This window comes from Falco naumanni, chromosome 5 (assembly GCF_017639655.2).
Source record: "Falco naumanni isolate bFalNau1 chromosome 5, bFalNau1.pat, whole genome shotgun sequence".
NCBI lineage: Eukaryota > Metazoa > Chordata > Aves > Falconiformes > Falconidae > Falco > Falco naumanni.
This window is the reverse complement of record NC_054058.1, coordinates 48,404,886-48,428,741: the sequence shown is the minus strand read 5'-3', so window position 1 is coordinate 48,428,741 and position 23,856 is coordinate 48,404,886. Positions and strand designations below refer to the sequence as shown.

At 37.8% G+C, this 23,856-nt stretch overlaps 2 protein-coding genes across 3 annotated transcripts in view; one reads left to right on the top strand and one right to left on the bottom strand.

The window, feature by feature from the left end:
- Positions 1-23,856, bottom strand: part of IMMP2L (inner mitochondrial membrane peptidase subunit 2) — a 477,884-nt gene that overhangs the window by 225,091 nt on the left and 228,937 nt on the right. The window lies entirely within an intron of this gene.
- LRRN3 (leucine rich repeat neuronal 3) overlaps positions 22,004-23,856 on the top strand; it is a 34,979-nt gene continuing 33,126 nt past the window's right edge. The window contains exon 1 of the mRNA XM_040596095.1: positions 22,004-22,519. The gene's annotated coding sequence lies outside the window, so the exon portion shown is untranslated. The remainder of the gene's footprint in view (positions 22,520-23,856) is intronic.

Sequence of the window (23,856 nt, the reverse complement as noted above, 5' to 3'; positions counted from 1 at the left end):
CAATGCTCAAATAGAGAGTTCTTAGAGAACTGATACATTCAATTTATCTATCATTTCAGAGAAAAAAGAACAGGATGTACTTACCAACTCTAGGAATTCATTATTTTCATATGCATCGACACTCACACCTGAAGTTGACTATGAACTTACTTGGTACAAACCATTCTCTGCAAAGCTGGAGTGATGAAGATGCAGTGATACATGTTGGAATTAGTGTATATTTATAACAATGAATGTAAGAAGCATATTTTTATTATAAGTAAAGTAAGTATGTACAGTTTGTTGGAAACTGATATGCAGAAAAACATGCAAAAGTATCTTTGCTTTTTTAAGGAAGTTTTCAGAGAAATTTATGTATTTCATAGATTATGTTCTTTATGCTGGTCACTTGTCTGAAAGCAATAGTCCATATACCTGTCTTAGGGAGGAAGCTGTTCAGTCATTATTACAATCCCATCTTCAAATACAAAAATAACCAAGTCTATCACCAATGCGAAAATATTTTGTAATAAACAATAGAAAAGACTTATTTTTGTGAGTAGAGGTGTAATCAAATAAAATCAGAAGATATCAAAGGGAACAAGCATTTCCATTTTTTTTTAGTGTAACAATTATTAATTGAAAACAGAGATATTGTTTATCTTATCAGTTTTATAGATGCTATAAGCTACTGAACAAATTGAATCTTTCTATTTGTTTACAGTCCTTAAAGAACACTACACTTCTCGTTACAGATACCCTCATATGTCCTGAGTTTGTGATTTGAAGCCTTAAGGGAAGAAGTAGTGCAATATACAACTTTTGCTCAGAAAATCTTTCATGTCTTAGGAAATAAATGTAAGCTTCATTAAATAAAATAATCAGAAGTATAATCAATTGCTTTCCTCTAATGAAAGAGGCATGCTCCTACTTCCTCCCACTGTACCTCTACCCTCCAACACTTCTGGTACTGGAGGGAAAAAAGATTTCCAAATTTTAATTTAGAAAGAAAGAGCCTTTTGATTTCTAAGTCTAGTGTCCAGCATTTAAAATTACATATTTTACATATTCCATGTGACAAAATGGTCAAGTTGTTTCCTAGTACTAGGACAAAGAACCAAGCCAGCACGTTTACTGACTAATCTAGAATCTTACTCTCAGATGGTTACTGTCTCTCGTTTCTACAAAATAAGTCATCACTGCCGGCATATACACATTTGTTCTTCTGCTTACATTGCTCTACAGCTTAAACAGACATTCTTGCTCTGCCAGCACTTTTCCCTTTGAAGAGAATGGAAAGACAGTACAATTTCTTTATTCCAAGGACAAATAATGACATTATTTTATAATTCATGTATAAGACAATGTCTCTATTTCCCCAACTTTAGCTACCCATCTTGCACCTCTTCTTTTAGAATTTATGTTTCAATCATAAGTGACCAAAACTGCAAACAGAATTTCAGATGAAATCCTGTTAGTACCATGTACATCGCCTATAATATTTTCTTTTCACTCCTAAAAATGCTATAATGCATCCTGATAGAACTTTACACTTGTCTTTTTTTATTGCCATGTCACATTTACGGCTTTAGCCACCCTGAGACTAATAAAGCCAGATCTCTCTCTTCCTTTGACACTTTCAATTATAACTCCCAGCTTATAACAAAAAAATCTTATTAGTTCCTAATTAGACTTTGTACTACACAATTTTGTTTCACTCACCCTTGCTTCTCTTTCCTGATCTGACTCTCCCATCTTCTATCAGCCAGTTTCACAGCCTTAATACTCAGAGAAATATTTCCTATTGCCTCCAAGTTAAGCCACAGTTCAAGACAGATTTCTGTCAGGAGTAGTACTGATCTGAATTAAGCGAATCCAAGAGGGGGGAAAAATACTTTTTCCTCAGCCATATTGGCTCCCCTATCCAGTTTATCATGCAAGTTCTTCTGTCAACAGTGAACATCAGGGTGAAAACAAGCCTGGGAAAGGAGGATGTGCTCCTTTCAGCAGACACATCAGCCTGCTCCAGAGGCATTACCCTGTAGATCTTCACCAGCCTCAGCCTGCCTAACAGCTGATTGCCATCATCTTCTCTTCACTATTGGCCTTTACCTTTTCCTGGCCCCAGCACTTGTTGGATCCATCACACATTGCGTTGCTTCAGGATGCTAAGAGAGGAGACCACCATTCACCTCTTGCCAGTATCCAACGTCAGCATGCTGACAGGGCTGAGCAAAGGGTCAGAGTGGGAGAAAAGCCCATGGAGGGGGTGGAGAATGCAGCTGCTGACGGCAGAAGGCTGGAAAAACTGCAGCCAGCAAGTGAGTTTGCAAAGGTCATTTTACAGCCCAGTATCAGACTGGTGAGAGCTTGCTGCTCTCAGAGGACCAGATCCTTTCCTCCTTGACCCCCTTCCTCCCCTTCCTCTTCCCCACTTCCCGTCATGTGCTTCTAATCTGGGCATTGCTCAGCCCCTTTGTGAACTGCCTGCACCCACCTCAGAGCAAAGAACTGCCTGAAACCCGCTGAGTGACGGTATGTACCGATGCTGTGTCATGACACATAGCAAGGGGGAGAGAGGCATGAAGGCAGCTCTTCTCCTTTTCAACTGTTTTATCTATAGACTTCTAATACAAACTAATAATTAGTAGTAGTAATAATAACTAAGGAATGTATTTGACTTGCTGGCTATAAACCAAGTGTAATGCTACTCAGTGTTAAAAACAATATGCAAAATAAAAACAAGCATTTAAATGAATGCTTGAAAGATATTTATAAGTTGGGAAGATTTAAATCACTAACTCAGCCAAATGCCACAACATGAGCTCATGTTACTTTTGATTACCTAGTGGGGCAATTAGAGAGTTTGGGGAAAATTATGCCTTTCCTTCAGAAGAAGCCCGAAAGACAAGAAGACATATACTGGGACGCCACGCTGCAGAACTGAAATTGACATTCACCATCTTGTCATATTAGAGTGCAGGCATACCAGCTGATATAGAAACATATCATTAAATAAGGTGTCTTGTCCAAATATTTATGACTTAAAGACAAACTTCTGCTTTAAAAACTCATGAAACTTTAATGAGGACAGAAGGCAGTAGAGAGAGAAGGCTTGTGAAACGAACTCTATATTTAACTCCAGGGTAGCAGCTGAGAAAACGTCCCACAGTTATTACATGCCTTGAGAATGGAGAAGAGGTTCTGACACAATTAGCCTTTTGGCCATATAGAAAAGTTATTTTAAAAAGTAAGTGGTGCTTCTTTGAAGGCTAGAATTTGTTCACCTTGCAAACTCCATTCCAATCAACACATCTTCAAAAGTGATAAACACACAAAGAAGAGTATTTGCAATTGACTTTTCTTTTCAAAATAAGTATAAGAAGCACCAAAACATATTCTTTGCCTGCACGTACATTGTCTTTATTTGGAAGAAATGACAAGAACAGAAAATATATGCCAAATACTAATACAGGAGCAGATGACAGATAAACAGTAATAAAAGGGAAGGTAAGGGACAGTACTTCCAGAAGTAACAGTTTAGTCAACCTGGCAGACACATTTTTTGTGCTCTTAACTGAGTCTTCTGTTACATGCAAAGTATTTTTGTGAAGCTATGAAATTAATTACAGGATTAAGACTTAACAAATCTATCTCCTCCTGAGCCACCTAACATCCTTATGAGAAAATATATTTTTATTTCTGTTTTAATGGCAGCACTCTACCTTTGCGGAGCATATGCACTACAATCGCTGCTGCAGGTAATTGTGCAAATAGCAATCACGAGAAATTTTGGCAATGAAAAAGTTGTTGGTTTTCCATTGCAATTTAAAATATTTTCAGCAGTTTTAGTAATATGGAACTCCAGTTAAGTACTGCAACTTTTCTGTTCTATTCCAAAGTGCTTTCTGCTCACAGTTACTTCACTGTTCTATGAAAATAAATAAAATAATTTTATTCACCTTAAAAAATAACTCATTATGGGGAGGAAATCAAGCAAGCAAAGTTTCAGACCTGAAGTTTAGGTGCTGAAAATGTAAAAATGCTGTCTGAAGACAGAAGTCAATTTACACATACTAAATATCTCAGCTAGGGTAACTTTATGTGCCTCTATACACTTTTCATCTTTTACATTTCCTAACTACTCACCTGCTTTACGTATTCTCAGCAGTGCTATCTATTGTTCATCTTGGTTGTGAACTCCAAGTAGAATCAGAAACAAAAAAAAGTTTTGCTATCCTATTTATTTGTCCATTGTTCTAGGAAAATAAGCACAGGGCTGTTCTCTAATAGAATTGCATACTTTCACCACTTGATTCTGTAAATTCCAAATTATTTGTCTACACAGAATCTGCTCCTGATTTAGAAATAAGATTCTCTTTTACATATATATACATCTATCTATCTTACTCAGCTAGCAGTCTCAGCTCAAACTATAGCGTCATCTTTAATTTCATTTACAAAAAAAAAAAAAAAATAATTCTGGAATAAACCCTAGCATCAGCTAGAAAATATATCACATAGTCTTGTTGCCTTTCTCCATCTTGCCATTTTTACCAGTTTTTTCACATTTTTGTAAATAATTCAGACATTAATATGCAACTTAATCCTTTGAATACTTTATCACAACTTATTATTTCAGGTTTGCGACAAAGTCAATTTTTAAGGCACAAAAAATGTAGTAGTGAAACCAGTGCTGTAGGTCACATGTTGACATCTTAACGAAAAGACTCTTGTAGGATTAGAAATATAAATGTCAGGAATTAAATATCTGATATGCAGTGACTATCTTATCATTATAAAATACTGCAATTTTACATTAAAAATTGACTTTCTATGCTTAAAGATTTTGTGTTATATCCATTAGTATACAATATACAACACTACACAACCTACCTGAATACTTTGCCCTGTAGTCGTACTTTGTGTATCTCACTTTTAACTGCATTATTTTAACAAGACATTCACTAGACCTTCAGTAAATCCATGACTCTGAATGTAGTATTTACTTTTTGTGCACAAGGTATAGAGGAACAAAGAGAGATAGGAAGATAAATAATATCAATGTCTTTAAAGCAAAACAATGTGCACTGTAAGAAATCTTCAGTATAGTACTGAAAATAATATTTTCTACATAAGTTTTGCCGCATTTATTTAATTTTTTGGACAAAATTTTGTAATGCATATTAAAAAAATATGGCTAAGTTTCAAATAGATGAACAAACCAGAAAAGACACAGAAAGATTACTCTCATAATCCAGAAAACTTGAGAATCAGATATAGGTTAATATAGTATCAAATTTTACATAAGGAAATGAACTGCAATAACAAATGTAAGTGAAATGAGGACAGTTTCAACACGGTCTGCATTAGATGAAGGCAGATTTCACTGCACTAAAAATTACAGGAAGGTTTAAATGACCACATTAGCAAAAAATGCCCCCGCCCCCCCCCCCCCAATCACCCTTTTCCAATAAATCTTACACATCTGAAGAACAGCCTTTCCACCACAGTGAATATAGAGAGCATCTCAGTATTCTGACATAAAAGGTTAGAAATGGAAAGACAGCTAGAACATATCTGCCCCAAGAATTTTGAAATTCTTTGAAAAGGAATTTTGTATTTTGAAAGAAAATTCACCAAAGTAAAGAAAAAACTGTAATTGCTTGAAGAGATACTTTATAAGCAGGGTGAAAACTATAAAATATTACATGACAGGAACTAAACATGGATATTAAATACATAAGCAGGTTGATGCCCATGGTCATAAGCCTGATACTTAAGCTACTTGGTTTTGTGCAAAGGTGGCTTATTTGTGCTCTATTTATGACATAGTGTCTTTTGTTCCATAATATATTTAAAAACAAATCTGAAAAATCATTACCCAACAATATAAGCAGCACTACAGATTGACTGGAATTCTAAACCTAAAGCAATCTAATCAGCCAATTTTTAAAATAAAAAGACCAAGAATCAAGAGAAATAATCATCTGTCATGCAAAACAATACAATTTTCTTTCTTCTGCCCATTAGTCAATGGCTCTTTTCATAATCTGATAAGTGAACAGCAACATAAAACAGCTGGAAAACTTGTGAGTTTATATGCCTGGGAAAGAGTTTACTGGAGCTTAATTTGAAATGTAAAGAGCCAGGATTGAAACTCAGAGGCATACTGCTGGATCAGTTTGGTCTTCTTTTTAAGCTAAATAGAATTAGGCTAATTAAGTGTTTTCAAAAGTCTCTTTTGGATGCAAAGTTTTATTTTCACCTGTTTCAACTGTGTCATATACATTTACCACTGCTTGGAACCAACTTAGACACCTGCCTTTTGGGGAATTAAGACATGCTCTAATATGCATACATCTACAATTTACTTATATTCATTTATATACATGTATATGTATTATACTATATAAATGTTATTTATATACATACATACATACATACATACAGATAGATAGATAGATAGATAAAAACTGTGAGGATGACAAATAAAGTCTAGTATCTGGCTCAAGTTCCCAAGTCACTGGAAACAAGCTTGTGTCATAACCAAATACACCGTGGAAGCAGAAACAGTAAACAGCAGAACATCTTAGCCATAAGGAACTAAATTCTTAAGGTGGAATAAATGCAGATGGAAAAAGGATTTGCAACTAGAATCAGGCCAAAGGTTCATCTAATGTCTTTTACCCAACACAAGCTAAAAGCAGATGGAAGATGGGATCATTCCATCTGCAGATACACTTGTGTTGTCTAAAAACAAATTCACCAGAAATGCATATGCACACACATATATGCACGCATGTACACAAAAAGCAGGACAGAGGGGATGCAAAACCAGCATTATGGCAAATTACACCCAGGAAGAGATACCGTAAATTAACTGCTAATGAGCTGCATATCTCAAAAATAACTTATTTTCTCTCTTCCTCCTTCTAGAAAAGCTTTGTATTAATACTGCTAAAATGAAGACATAAAATTCCAATCACACTGAAACCAGTAATTCACAAAACTCTCTTCAACAAAACCAACACTTTACCCAGGTTTTCACTTACATATGTTGCTTACTATTACTTATTTTAGCTTATGGGTAATTTGCTTCCCAAGTGCATAAAAGTAACATTTACTATAGGCCTTGGAAAAGTAACCGTGGCATATGCAGTAATCACTGTCATGAAAGCCACCATTTCACTTTTCATGGCTTCAAGAAAACCAGTGGCAAATTTCTCTTTATAAAACTTTAATTCTGAACCCCATAATGTAAAACGTTTTATTACAAACATCTATCTCATCCCCTACAAGTATGTTTGGGAATGATTTGTCAAAGAAAGTGAGAATGATTCCATGCTTCCTTGAGATGTTACCAATAAATTACTGCAAATTAGCTACCAAATAAGCCCCATGTTGCTGTTGCTAAATGTTTCATTTCCACAAGCTCTTTAGAGAGCCAGTGCATTATCCCACTGAACTACTGAAATATGGAATTACGCAGTATTAAAGGTGAGGTATGTGTTTATACAGCCTATTGAATGCTTTCAAAAATAAAGACCTATAGCATTTCATTGTTTAAAAGCAGTTTCTCTCTTTCTTTAAACCCTTTAAAAAGCCTATGAAGATTTTAATATTCACAGGATTTACACACAGGTAAAATAATAGAAGTATGGTTCTCAGAACAAAAAGATTTGCTATGTATTATAGAGCGCTCTAATACTAGAGCTCTTCTGAAAGGGTTGATTAATCATACTATTTAAAGGTTGTGACACATTTATGCTCAGACTAATACAGGCAAAGCTAGTAATTCACAGTTACAAACCTGTGCAAGAGACAGCTTGCATGTTGGGACACTTGGTTTTAAATTCTGGACCTTTTTGAACCCTGCCTGTTGCTTTGTGTTGAAGCCAGTTAATTAGCACATCTTAAGTCTTTAGTGATTTGTGTATAAAGAAAAAAAAAAAAAAGCTTAATTTGTTGTTATTTGGATTTGCTTTGAAAAGCCTTTGTCACTTAGGTTGGCTCAGAAGAACCATAAAACCTGCAAGGAATAAGGATAATAATTCATATTGTACTTCTCCTTAGCCAAGACCATAAAATTTTAGACTTACTTCTAAAAAAAAAAAAAGCAATCTGCAGAGCATTTCTTTAAAATACAGAAAGAGGTGTTGACCATAAATATACCAAAGATGTCAAGCTAATTTAGAAATAAATATTTAAATGGGCTTTAGTAAATTCTGAACATAGATCTTCAAGCTTTATAGAGCCAAAAATTACTCAGGGCAGAGCAATATGAAAATTTGCATAGAGAGACACTGGATATTTGGTGCCATCGACACCCTAGAACCCGTGGAGTACAGTTGTGCTAATCATGGACAAGGAAAAGGTCATACTGGTATATGCCAAGTAAAAGCTTCTCTCACCACTTCATCCAAGCCAGAATATTGACCTTTCAGTTTATTTGCCTTACGAGCTTTCAAAGCATTTACCCATGAAATATACGCCTTGCTGCATCTCTTTCTGCCCCTTCTTTCCACCAAAAAGAAGAAAAATGGACTTCACCCATGATTTCACCTTCCCACAGTTGGTGAGGAATGGGGGTGCCACAGCTGACTCCAGGAGCATTGTGGGGGGTGAGGGGGGGATGGGGGGGGGGACTGGGTGGCAGGGGCACATGTTGACCAGGCAGCACTTATCCTATCCATAAGTGTTCCTCCTGCTTGCCCCATGGTATTTTCTGCTGTTATTGGAAAGAATGGGAATCTACACAAGCAGAGTCTATGAACCAGGTCTTGGACTGAGAGCTGTGTCCTGGGGTCAGACTGGCCAGGCATTGAGTCCCACTAAAGCAGATCTCTTCGGAGGGGTCTTTAAACCAAGAATACAGGAGCCTTTCTACAACAGCCAGAGGAAGGAATATATCCTACACAAACAGCGCGGGCCGGCCCTCCCTCTGACATCTGTGAAAGCGTCTGATACGTAAGACACCTTGAAGAGGAAGAAGAGGACTGAAATCTCCATCCCTCTGGACAGAAGCTAGCAAGGACAAAGATCTGAGCAGTCAGCAGGGAAGACTTCAGGGAAAAGAAAGGTGAACAGCTTTTTCTCAAAATTAGGAATGAGGTGGGAGACAGCAATTGCATGTTCATTGCACAGCCACAAAAAGGAGGGAAAGACGGGCACAGGGAAGATAATCTGTGGAAAGTCGGATTCAAAGCCTAAGGTAATTTATAGTTATCTCAGTTAGGAATATTCAATTAAAGGCTTTGAAAAGCAGTGTAGGCAGCAATGAAGAGTTTGGCTTCTCTCCAAAAGTAGCTGCACTCACACCCAGGACTAGGATGGTCTCAGGAGGAGTTAGTGGAATTAATGGAATTACTAGAATCTCCTCTCCTGGTCAAAAGTTAGTGCTCCTGCCTGACATACCAAATTATTCCCCATTTAGGTTACTCTAGAGGCACATTTGTAAATGGCAATATTGAGTCTTCTTTATGTTCAGTTCAATATTCTCCATTTGACATAACAGCAGCCATGATAAAAATATGTGGCCTGAGAGTACAGTTAGGGAAATATGAGACTGAATCAGCAGTTTGAATTCTCCCTCTTCGACCCACACATTTTAACTTGTAGGGTTTCCAGCTTGAATGTTATTAGTATTTCATTAAGGCCATAACTACTGTGTTCTGGTTCCTGAAAGCCTGTTTGGCATAACATTCAAATTAGCAGTAATGAGAAAAATACGCTCTTCCATCATCAAGTTTGTTACCTTGATGAATATCTCTCTGTAGGAAAATATTAAATGAGTTAATGTACCTGCCTATTAAAGCCATTTCAGGAGATGGCTGAACATATAGGTGGCCTATTAGCTAAAGAGAAATTCAACCTAAGGCCCAAGGAAGAAATACAGAGGTATCTAAAAAGTGTATTTATTACAGATATTTCTTACAGCTACTCATAGAAAAAGTAGCTGTCAGCAAAATGAAGAGTGTTATAAGATCACACAAAAAAATGTTGGGCAATTTTGGGGCATTTGGATTTTGCATATAATGACTTATATGCATTTTTTGTGCATATGAAGCTTTTTGTGACTTCCTTGTAGCTGAACTTAGATTATCTGTCACAGTAACAAAACAAAACCAGCAGAAAAACAGTACCTGAACAACAGAGTGAGTTTTCTGTTTAGTGATCAGCGTCACAGATGGGGGGGAACAAAACTCTGGGTAAATTCTAAGGCCTTGGGATGACAACTTGTTTTAAAGAATATTATCAAGGGGATTACTCTTTCCAGAACTATCTAGAGAAGAAGAAATCAAAGATTGTAATATGGATATTCATTCCCTTTTTTCTTCTGAACTTTTTGTAATGCCACTCAACTATCAGCATGTAGAGATAAGTAAACCACTATTTTATAAAGTCAAGTAAATGTAAATACTAAACTTATATTTGCTTATATACACTTACCAGCGTAAATATTGAGAAAAGCTGTTTTACCACTGAAAAATGAGTATTCACACCAGTTGGAGAGTTAGAAATTCCCATGCTTGCAAATACTCAAGATTATCAAAAACAGTGTGATAAAATTTAGAACATAGAGATGGGAACTGGATTTATACAGAAATCTGCCAAGTACAGTTTATCTTTGATAAGCAAAAAAGGACTGGAAAGATCTTCCTAAAATGTTAAGCCTAGCTTCTCCTTCTGTAGGCATGAAGTCAGCTTTCTGTAAACATCTTATTTTATAATTCTACTAATCAGTATCTCTACAGAGTTTTGTGGTTTGGGTTGGGTTGGATTGGGGTTTTTTGTTTGATTTCATCTGGGTTGTGGTTGTTTTGTTTTGGTCTTGGTTTTGTTTTTCTACCCAAATTATTTCACTGGAAACTTGTCCCAGGATGTGATGACTCAAACATGAAGAAAAAAGCAAATCTTTTCTAATTTGCAGACTTAAATTTAATCACAGTTACTTACATATTTTGTTCTTCTGCTAGCTTTACCTCATTGTGTACCAGCAGGATGTACTTATCAGCAGGAATCTTATTTTCTCCCCAACTCTCCTACACTATAAAAGGCAAGGTTTTATAAACCCCTCTGTAATGTGGGCTCCACTGTCATCTGAATAGTATTTAATTGCATGTGTTCCAGTTTGAGTTCACTTTTTTTTTTTTTTTCCAAGCACAAAACCACAACTGAATGAATTATTCTAAATGGGGTGTCCAACGTGCTACTGCTTCCGTACTGCTACTGAAATAATTTTCCTGGTACATCCTAGGACCATATTTGCCTTTTTCACAGCTGTGCCATGCTGTCAGCTCATACTTCTTGATCGACCAGTAATACAGAGATATGTTCTCCTCCTCAGTTATTTCTAAGTAATAAGCCCACAACCTACAGCAAAATTACGTTATTGGCTCCAAATGACCTTTCATCGTGGACTATTTAGAGTGTAATCCCATTTCTATTATTAAAGTTCAAGCAGCCTTTCTGAATGATATTCCTGTGTTCCTCTGAGCTGCATATTGTGGGAAAACCTCCTTTCTGGTTCTATTCTCCCTGTCCTTTGCCTCCTCCTCACAGTGATGTCACTATAATTATTATTTATATTATCTACTTAATTTTATATTATATTTTAACCCAAATATTTAAATTAAGTTATTAAAAAATGTTGGTTCCTCTTCTCTGTTAACAAGAATTACAAATTCAGTCATTAACTCTTCAGTCTCTCAGTATTAAATGGTCCTGATCCTCACCAGGTAAATTGACACTCTTGTACCAAAACAGATGTTCATTTTTTCTGAGAGTCCCACTTATTTTATAAAAAATATTGATTTAATCTCTTTTCTGATAATACTGATGGGAGTTGGAGGCTGAATGCACTCTTCTGGAAACATACCAGCTGCATTGTAAAGGAAATTGTCACTATTACCAAACAGTGAAGATCTTATTTCTTGCTGCAAGCATAAATTTAAGGATAATGAATAGCAATGCTTTTAGTATACCTTAAGACATGTTATGAATCCTTGCAGTAAGACAGTAGAAAGCAAACACAACCAGTAAAGGACTGAAACAACACAAATACTCTGGAATATTAAAAAATTGATATTTCTTAGCTGAGACAAATGAGTTCTGTTATCTCTGTGTAATCTAAAAACATTTATTTTATTTCATCAAAAATTATACAACTAAGTCAAGCCAAGGACATGTCAGCTTTACCACAGCTGTCATTCTCCCTCTCATTTAAGTCAAGGAGTTAAAGAAGAAAATTTATATGGGACTGGCTGCTTATTAATTGTGCACACAAAACCAAACAAATCCCTTGGAAGCATATTAGCTTTAAAAGTAATCCCTTGCCACCCAAAATGACATGTGAACTATGCAATATATATTAAGAATAATTATTCATCAGACATATCAGATATCAACTGCTGATGATTTAAGGTTCTTCATTTCAAGATAAACTTGCATTAACAGACAATCAAAATATAGAATGTATTCCTATTTTCAAAGGAAATTAACTTTCTGTAGTACTGGTTTTGCTGTCACATGGCCCTACAGGATCATGGGGTTTGTAGGCCTTAAAAATGGGAATTTCCATATTTGTCTTTGGTTTTCTATCCTGTTTGACAGTAAAACTAACTGATAAACTAATTCATATATTGGACATGATGAATAAGAACACTTATTGGCCACATATTTAATTTCCCTACAGCTCTCTGGCAGTCTGTTAGATTTCTACATCTCTCTGAAACTCCCAGCTTATTTAGGAACAATTCTGATCTGTAAGAAACAGTTTGGAATCAGTTCCGAGTTACTTAAATACTTATACTTTAAAAACATATCCTGTCAAACCAGATTAATCTGCTGTACTAAGAAAACCTTTTGTTTCTGAGCATATCAGTTGAGCATACACAATTGCTAACAGAGGGGTTTTAAATTCAGTTCATAATGTAGGTTTTTGGTCAGCACAGAATACATGTGTTATTCATATGGGGGAAATGTGCTGGTTCCACTATAATGTAAGTATGTTTGGGTATGTATTTGCATTCATGTCTTAAACTTAAGTGAGAAATTTAGCCAAAATAGACTCACCTTCCAAGCAAAGGTTTGGTCAACTGTTGAATGCATAGCCATGCTTCAGCCTTGTTTTAGCTATTATCATTGGATAGACACTTCTTCCTACTTCAATCTAATACCATGTTTCATTTCAGCAAACGAAAATCAGAACTCATGTTTGATGCTACCTAAATGGCATACACCAGATTTCGCAAGTGTCCTTACAATAGAGGCATGCAAAGTGCAGGACAAAACATCATCTGCTTTCCCTGTTTTACTTTCAATACTTTCATTTTGTTTTTAGTAGGAACAAAACAATCAAAATGCATATATATACATCTCTCAAATATAAGCAGATATGTACACTTTCACAAGCGTCTAATACAATACTCTTAGACTGTATTCCTTAAAGATGGAGTGGGTTTATGCCTCTTTTGTTTCCTTTGCCTCTCTCAGTGCTATAATGCAATCCTCGGTGTTTGAGCACCAGACTTCAAATGAGATATCTATTCAAAACATGCACAGACAAAATAAGTGGTTTCCTTAGTAATGGGAACTGTGTAAAAGCTTCTGAAACAGCTCCTCCTCCAGTAAGTCATTATGTATATGATTCTTTCTACACCAAACTTATTAATGTAAAGATAACTTTGTATTTAAAGAAAAAACCTAATGTGCACCCACAGGTTTTGGCAGTCAAATTACAGAGGAAAGGGGAAACATTTACTGCATTCCTAATTAAATAGTTTGGTTTTTAATCAGAAAGGATGTTGTATGTTCCAGTGACCTTTTAATTAATTTTCTAGATTTGCAAGTTGAACAAAATGAAATTGTGTAACTAAACTACTAAGAACTTGACTTCAGTACCCATCACATTCCAATAGTTTAGTGTATTTGATTTAAACTATCATGTGGTAATGATATTCTGAACACACTGCACATATCCACGCTATTCCTTATCATCACCAAGATAACTTCATGCTATTCATGGCATGGAAAAATTACCACAATACTCAGTCTCAGACTAAAAAGCACCAAAAAGCAACGTGACATTCTAGTCCTAATATTTAGCTTAATGTCTGTACAGATTTCTAAACCAGCAATATAGCTCTTGTGCAAAGTTAAAAGCAAATAATCTAGAACTGCAATTGCTGTTTATCTATTTTTAATATTAAAACACAATAAAATGTAACAAACATAGTGTTTGTTTAGTTTCATCAAAAAAGGTAAAAAATATCAAGTCTGAAGTTCTACCCTTGAGAAGCACATGGAGGCTTGGCATATATACCTGAAATAATAGCAGTGACATTACCAGGGAAAGTGGGTAAGTTAAAAAAATTGATTAGTTGGAGAAGGAATTCTCTCTCCCTGATCATATACTATTTGCCACACTGAGCAGTGTTAACAAAAAAAAGGGTAAACATGTTTCAGATAAAATATTAGTTAATTCTCCATAGAAACAAAAACAGATATGAGCAAAGAAATGTAGAAAGTCCTCTCTATACAAACAGAAACTTCAAGATTTACCACCACCCATAAGAACTACAACAAGTCCAACCAGGGTGAAAATTCTAGACCTTATATTAATATAATTGCTGCCACCATTTTCTTCATCAACCTCAGATACGGAATAGCTAAAATTGCCGTGAGACTAAAGGGTGTATCCCATGCACATACTAGGTCCCATGAGCAATAGACAGATCATTATGAATTCAACAAGGGCATCTTGATGCAGGTAGTCGAGAAGCAAACAAGGGGAGGTGTGCTTAGACTTTGTGTTTCAGAAAGGAGGACTAGTTGGGGATATGAAGGCTGGGGGCGGCCTTAGCTGCAGTGACCATAAGATGCTGGAGGTGAGGATCCTGCGTCAAGGGAGCAGGGCAATAAGTAGGATTGCAACCCTGGGTTTCAGGAGAGCTAAATTTGGCCTCTTCAAGGACCTGCTTGGAGGCATCCCATGTGTTATGGCTCCAGAAGGTAGGAGAGTCCAAGGGAGCTGGCTAATATTCAAACATCAGTTCCTCCAAGCTCAAGAGTGATGCATCCCCATGAGTAAAAAATTATGCAAAGAAGGCAAGAGATAGGCATGGATGAGCAAGGAGCTTCTGGCAAAACTCAAACAGAAGAAGGAACTTTACAGGATGTGGAAAAAGGAACAGGCCACTTGGGAGGAATACAGGTGTGCTGTCAGAGCATGCAGGGAGGTGACAAGGAAGGCTAAGGTCTGTTTGGAATTAAATCTGGTGAGGGATGTCAAGGACAACAAGAAGGCCTTCTTCAAGGACATCAGTAGGAGTAGAAAGACTAAGGAAAACGGGGGTCTGCTGCTGCGTGAGGTTGGTGCCCTGGTGACAGACACCAAGAAGGTGGAGCTACTGAATGCCTTCTTTGCTTCAGTCTTTGCTGTTAAGGCCAGCCCTCAGGAGTCCCAGACCCTGGAGGCAAGAGAGGAAGTCTGTAGAAAGCAGACTTTCCTTTGGTCGAGGAAGATCATGTTAGAGATCACTTAAGCAAACCTGACACCCACAGATCCATGGGCCCTGATGGGATGCACCCCTGAGTGTTGAATGAGCTGGCAGATGTTATTGCCAAGCCTCTCTCCATCATCTTTGAAAGGTCATGGAGAACAGGAGAGGTGTCTGAGGACTGGAGGAAAGCCAATGTCACTCCAGTCTTCAAAAAGAGTGAGAAGGAAGACCCAGGAAAATACAGGCCAGTCAGCCTCACCTCTGTCCCTGTGAAGGTGATAGAACAGCTCATGCTGGGTGTCATCTCTACGCCTGTGGAGGAAAAGAAGGTCATCAATAACATTCAACATGGATTCACCAAGGGGAAATTGTGCTTGACCAATCTGATAGCCTTCTACAATGGAATGACTGGCTGGGTAGATGAGAGTGGTGGATTGTTCTCTGCCTTGACTGCATCAGGGCTTTTGCCACTGTCTCCCATAACATCCTCATAGGCAAGCTCAAGAAGTGTGGGTAAGATGGGCAGTGAGGTGGACTGAGAACTGGCTGGATTGCAGAGCTCGGAGGGTTGTGATCAGAGGCACAGAATCTAGTTGGAGGCCCATAGTCAGCTGAATCAGTACTGCATCCAGTCTTGTTCAACTCATTTGTCAATGACCTGGACGAAGGGACAGAGTGTGCCCTCAGCAGGTTTGCTGATGATACAAAACTGCAAGGAGTGGCTGATTCACCAGAAGGCTGCGCTGCCATTCATCGAGACCTGGACATGCTGGAGAGTTGCGCAGGGAGGAACATAATGGAATTCAACAAAGGCAAGTGTAGGGTCCTGCACTGGGGGAGGAACAACCCCAATCACCAGCACAGACTGACCTACTGGAAGACAGCTCTGCAGAGAAGGACCTGGGTGTTCTGGTGGGCAGCACGTTGCCCATGAGCCAGCAGTGTTCCCTTGTGGCCAAGAAGGCCAACGGGATCCTAGGGTGCATTAGGAGAAGCATGGCCAGCAGGTCAAGGGAGGTTATCCTCCCCCTGTACTCTGCCCTGGTGAGGCCACATCTGGAGTGCTGTGTCCAGTTCTGGGCTCCCCAGTTCAAGAGACAGGGAACCACTGGAGAGGGTCCAGCAGAGGGCTATGAAGATGATTAGGTGACTGGGGTATCTTCCTTATGAGGAAAGGCTGAGAGAGCCAGGTCTGTTTAGCCTGGAGAAGAGAAGACTGAGAAGAGATCTTATCAATGCATACAAATATCTTAGGGGCAAGTGTTAAGACGATGGGGCCAGATTTCTCAGTAGTGCCCAGTGACAGGACAAGAAGCAATGGGCACAAACTGCAACACAATAAGTTCCACCTGAATGTAAGAACAAACTTTATTTCGAGGGTGACAGATCACTGGAACAGGCTGCTCAGAGAGGTTGTGCAGTCTCCTTTCCTGGAGATATTAAAAACCATCTGGACATGACTATGTGCAACCTGATCTGGGTGAACCTGCTTTAGCAGGGGGGGGGTGGACTAGATAATTTTCAAAGGTCCCTTTGAACTCTGAACCATTCTGTGATTATGTGATCCCAGTCTTAAAGATATACCATTGAGAAGTTTCCAGTAAGTTATATTAAATTACTGTAGATTACAAAAAACCTGAAATGTCACAAGTAGGACAGAAACATACTGAAATGAAACAATTTTAAAAATGAAATGCATACGCTGAGCTTGAAAGCCTCTTTACATATCCCATATTTCATCTACCTAATCCAGCTGCAGATAAGGATTCTCTAGCTGCTTTTCACTACTCTGTCTTCATTAAGATTCCCACACAGCATAGCGAGGTTGTGGTTGCTATGTGTGACTCACTTCCAGCTTTCAGCAGATGCTGAAGGTATGCCAGAGATTCTTTCCTATTAAAATAGAGCCAGGGATGAAAATTATAAGAACCCAGACAGAACTCTGAGTTGAACCCAATAGGTATAAAACATGTTAAAATTTTTCAGACCTCAGGTGATTCCTGAAAAAGGCTGACTACAGCTCTAGAACCTATGAGGAAAGAAGTTACAGCTCTTCCCTGGAATGTTGTCCTTTGTTTCATAGAACATAGTTACTATGTGAAAAGGCAAGTTTGCTGGAATATGCAAAATCCCCTTGATCACCAAGATAAGCACAAACTTATAGCCACTACTTTAATTCATCCCCATCGCACATGACTGAATTGGCCTGTGCTGTATGGCTCTTTTTACTACACAGTTCCAGATCTTTTTAAGTCATACAGCACCTACTACCTACATAGCTTTCAATGAAGTAGCTGGTGCTTTGTGTAGATGTGAACTTTTCCTTATGTGAAATTCTTTACAGGTTCATGGCCTACATTTGTTTCCATCTGCTTTACCTCTATCCTACCACTAACTCTGAGATCTGATAAAAGAAAGCTGGTAGCAGGTTAAGCAATCTAAGCATAATGCTTTCCATTATAAAGTACAACTGTACTTAGAAACTGAACTCACTGGCAAAAAGACTTGCATCTTCAAAAAAGACAAGAAATAGAGCTAGAAGTATTGCTTTTGCTTATTATTGAAAACATGACTCAGTTTCAGAGGGATACACGTTAATAAAAGTTACTCCTTATCTGTATGGAAGCATAGCCCTTAGTAAAATATCAACAGTGGCCATCATATCTAAAAATGTCCATGACAGTGTCAGGCTGATGACATTGCACTGAAAATGCTGGCAGAACAGGGTTACATGAAGCAGTGGCGCTTTTTTCTCTCTTCCAGGCAAATCACACAATGAAACCTGCTAATAATTAATAAGTCAATAAGTTAACTGAAGATGCCACAAGACAGATTTCTTTGAATCTGAGCAAATTCAGACCTTCACTCGGAAAGGAATACGTCCCGCACCTCACACAGAAGATACACTAAGGGTATGCATTACAGAACTGGTGAGAAATAATCTGTCAAACACCAGCTCACCAGCTCCTCTCTTTTTTACTCTAAGGGTTACAAGAAGCAACTGCAAAGAGCCACCACGCAGCCCTCTTCCTTGTAGTTACAGTGCCTCAGAAACCAAGACAGGGGCACGTGTAGTCATAAGTGATAAAGATATTCAAAAAGTGTTGGCTCTTTTACACTTGGACATAATCTGTACGGATATGCACTTAAAAAGATTTTTTTTAATTGCCCATTTCTGATATAACGTGTGTTATCTTTGAATTTAAATCAAATACTGGTGTGTTTTTTTTCTTTAATTGCATAGTATTTATTTCAGTTTTTAACTATACTTGCTGCATTCTGAACACAGCTGTGTTCTCAAAGCCTAAAAACGCTAGAAATGGTCACCATTAATTCCCTGAGCCACAAGCCCACAGGATATTAAAGCCCAAGGATGCTCCACCTTTCTATGCAATGAAAAAAGGAAAAAGTTTTGAAATCCTTTTCCAGTTTTAAGTAAAATGCAGACCCAGAACCAACCACTGTATTTTTATAACTAAGTTTTTTATACATCCTATTAATTGTCCACTGCAAACAAATAATTACCTAGTTTATTTTCATGTGCCCACAGTAAAAAGATAAAACGCATGCTAAATAAATACCTGGAGTTAGCCTACATTACTTTCATCATCTCTATATCAGTCTGAGATTTTTTTTTCTATCCTGTAACTCATTAAGCTATATATATATATTTCTAGTGAAATAGATTACATTGCTATTTTAAAACCACCAAACATCAGACTGAAATCAGCAGGAAAATAACTTAATGAAACTTAATCATCATAATTGTATTGGTTATAAAAGATATTTTTCTTTTGCAGATAGTTTGAAAAAACATGTACTCTTTAGCATTAGCTAAATTAAAAAACTGAATTATTTCACTTTTTATGAAACAGAACTTTATTATGATATAATAACATTTTAACGAATATGTAAATGTATGCCTATCAAGGAGGTACTTTAATTGCATATATAGCCTATCATAAGAACTCACTTTCTTTATGCAAGTATACTTTAGCTGATTTAATTATTTAGCCCTCTAATTACATAGTCCATACCAATCAACCAAAATGAAGCACTTCTATAATCTTAATTTCACATGTCAAATCATTGAATATATTTTCGCATGATTCGCGTGTTAACTAGAAAGTCAGATTTTGAATGAACAACAGTGAGTACATTGCCATGTAGGGCAATGGTAGACCCTACCTATTCCCTTTTCCCCAGAACTTCTGTATCTCCATTGGTTGAGATAAGAGAAATAGCAGTATTTATTTGGTTTTAAGAGAACATTTTCCTTTTTTTTTTAATTTTTCCAAAACTTTTTAAAGTTTTCTTCTCTCTTACTCTATGCACCGTAGCACCCCTGTAGCACAGGTTTACATCTTTTGTTTGGGATAGGTGTGACTAGCCACATGGCTGAGATCATGAGATCAGGAAGGATTCCCATTTTTCCAGGGGGGAGGTGGGGGGGGGGGGGGGGGGGGCGGGGGGTGGGTAGTGTGGCAAGAAGTCTTACTAATCCAGTTTTGGGTTGTGCTTCTTAACACACCCTGAGCACTGTTCCATCAGACAGTGGTTGTCACGTGCAGCAGGGAAGGAAGGCTCACAGGTTCTCTTTGGGAAATGTACAATGGTTTGTATTTGCAGCTACTGGTGGTGAACATTAAGTGCTATCAGAGGCTCAAAGAGCTACCTTGTGGGAGTAAAGGAGACTCATGGCTTCACCAATGAGCCCTGAAGCTACAGAAAGGTGACATGACATCTTCCTGGCCTGAGGCATTCCCTGTCTCAACCCCAGGCAAGCAGACTTGAAAGGTAACCAAATAAGGGTTGGCCCCAACTGTTTCTGCTATACCTCTTTAACGCACATTAGAAAAAAATGTAATGCCTATAATAAGCAAATGGGAGAAAACGAAAGCGGCACTTGGCCTTCCTCCCACCCTACAGTATCTTACCTATTTGCAGTCTGTCACTTACGTGTCATTACTTCCTGTATGAGACAGTCCCACTCAGCTGTGTGAAAACAGAACAGCAGATATCTTTAAAAAAATTAAAATGTTGTTCCCTGTACTTAGTTTAAATACACTATTTAAAAATTTGAGGAAGCTTCTTATAAATAAAACAGAAAACTGTTTTATTACAGCCACAACAATGTATCAGTGAGTCAAACAGGACTGATTTTGCAAAATTTGCCCTAACCAATTATAACAAACTGAAATTTATTCAATAAGTTGGCATTAGTTTAATTCACTTTTCATAAAAAGTGATTTTTTTGAAGTGTAAAATAATTTTCTTACAGAATAAAAAAAAAATAATGTAGTCCATGCTTTCTGACTCAAATTGAATAGAAATTATATATGATGTTCATAAAATAGTAACCTTTTCATAACAGAATTCTGGTGCTATTGCTGCTACAAAAAGTACATTAATTTACACTGTTTGCTAATCTTCAGAATTTTTTCATACTATTATTAGGCAGGACTTTGAGCCCTCAAAGCAGAAGCATGAAAAGAGAACCACATCTCACTTCAATCCACTAGAGGGTGGGCTGCCTCAGTCAGGGCTGAATTCGTGTAAGATATCCAACAATTTCGCTTTGACCTGTTGATAATCAACTCCTTGTATTTCACTATTGTTCATTTTCTATTACAGAGCAACTTCCTTTATATAAAACAGTATGTATGAAAAAAAAACAAAAAACCTTTTACTAACAACATCTATCTCATTTGTTGTTTTGTATATCTGGGAAAAAGGATGATGTATTTCAGTGTATACTTCCCTTAAATTCAAAAGAAAATCACAAAGCATTTTACAATTTTTAAAACCATCATAGTTTGTATACCACTTGTTCACAGATACAGAATAAATAGGAAAAAAATTCTTCACAAAAGGGTATGGCACAAAGGGAGAAGGGAGAAAGAAAGGAAGAAGGAGGGGAGGGAAGGAAAAATCTGTGCAGCCCATTGTTTATATAATTAGATGGCCACAGAAGAGAGAGTCAAGTAGACAGAGACTGAAAGAAACTGACTTTATTTAAGCAACCCCTTCCTCAGTTTATTCTGAATTTTTATTTCTCAGTGAGATGTATTATTGCTCTTACATTTACTGATAAACATACACAATAAAATTTAATATTTGATAGAAATTGGAAAAGAAGGAGCATGAAAAATATTTTCTTTCTTAAGCTTAATAAAAAAGCACCAGAACTGGGGGTGGGGGGTGGGGCGGGCATGACATATGTTTCCTGAGTGGTTTCAACATGCAGTATCCTCTGAACTACAGCAGCCTTTGCCGAACTTCAGTGATATCTAATAAGTTGTTCTAGAGCACAGAAAGCATCCTTATATAGCCTTAAAAAAAAAGGGGGGGCGGGGGGGTGGGGGTGGGCGTGGGGTGGGTGTTCAACCTCCTGAGCTGCTCCGTACAAACACAAAGCATGCCCTGTAACTCCCACAAATGGGAAGAGATGTGGAAGCGTGCAAAGGCTTGTTTCATGGACCCATAGCTGAGGCAGCAGTGTCACGTAACAGACAGCTTCCCACGCCAACCAGGCTGGCGCAGCCACGCACGCTGCGCGGCATCTGGGCACGCCGAAGCATTGGCTGCTCTCTGGGGAGTGGAAGGGGCTCTGTTATTAATGACCGCCGAGCAGGCAGCACCATGTCAGTGTGACAGCCGAGCGGGTGACTGATGCACCACTAACCACCATGGAAACAAGGAGAAATAAGAACGGCTAGCGAGCATCTCTTGCTCTCTCCCCCCTCCCCGCCCTCCACTGGATTGCGAGCCTCAGCCAGCCAGGCAGCAACAGCGCTCTGGCAAATGTAAGTGATCTCAGCTGGCAGCACAGAGAGTCTCGCATGTTGTAGGATATCAATAGATACATCTTTGTATGATATACCATTAGGCGCACACACGCACACCGACTCACAGACATACGTGTATGCACATCTATTCAGACTCTGGGTTTAATACAAGTATGTGGTTGCCTGAAGTACGGAATCAAAATTACTGAGATGCAAGAACTCCAGCTCTGAAACTACTCTTATACGGTAAGTTCCTCTTTATTTTCGATCTTTTATCCTGATTTTTATCTCAACCTGTAAACTCTTTCCCCTTTCTTCTTTCTGTAAAGTTATTTTATTAGCGTATTTTCACGTTTTACTTTCTGAACGGAAATGCAAATGTAATTTGCTGTTTGTGCCAGAGACAATCTAAATATGCTTGCAAGAGTATCAGATTTGTGCATTTGCTAGCCTGAAAGAACATCAAAGGATAAAAAATTATAAAGGGAGAACGTTTCCCCTGGTGTTTCAGATGCAAAATCAAATTACACAGTTGCTCTGTGTTTTGAAACCAATAAAACAAGATACAGGACAGCCTCCTTTCTTTTCTCCAGTGCTAGGATTAAGGGAAATGCTGTTTATGTCAGGACCTAAAAACCACTGAGCAGCGAGGCTGAATGAGCATATCACAAACAGTTATTGAATTTCTGCCAGACTACATCTTAAGGATTGTGGCAAATGACTTCGCTTAAAAACATCCCCTTTCCAGTCAGAAGGGACAGTGTGAATGTCTGATTACTGGTGCAGCTGGAATGGATGCGTTAGGTAAAAAGGATCACATTAAGCAGAAGAGTTCTAATCTTCTTTGGTAATTAACAGGATCGCAGCAGGGTGCCTCTAAAGTATATTTTCATGTAAGGAGACTGTTCAAATCCATCACTACAAAAGCTTTGCCTGTTTTAGTACAGGAAGGCTCAGAACTGTTTGCCTTTGCTTTCCATGTCTTTGTTTTCACATGTCTAGTTGGAGTTTTTGCCCAGCACTGCTATTCAGAAAGAGAAGAACCCAACACAGGGGGAGATGGAGGGGGCAGTAAATACAGAAGGCTAGAAAACAGACAGTAATTTTCTATTCAACCAATTTAATCAACATAAAATTCCATGCTGGCACTGCTCTTGACTAATGTGTTTGTGTTTATGCATGTGTATATAATTTCTTTCATGCAGTATAAGAGTACCTCAGTATCCCTTCAGATGAAAACACATTCAGTAAAGTCCATCAGCATGGATCTGTGATCCATGCATCAGTGAAAGCCAGAGAGAGATTTTACTTTACACCGTGAAAAAGACAGGTTAGCTATCTAATACTTGCTTCAAAGTGAAAAAATACAACCTGCATCTTCCTGCATGATTTTATTTGCTTTTTAGAGTACTATTCCTGTATTAAAAACAGCTCAGTATATAGATTATTTCTCCTACCCCTTTTTCTTCCCCCACCCCCTCACTCCCGTATACCTTGGAGAACATTATAAATAATCTGTTCCTGTACAGCAACACAATTATTTGCTTGAAATTTTTGAGTGACTGTGTTTTGAGAAACAAACA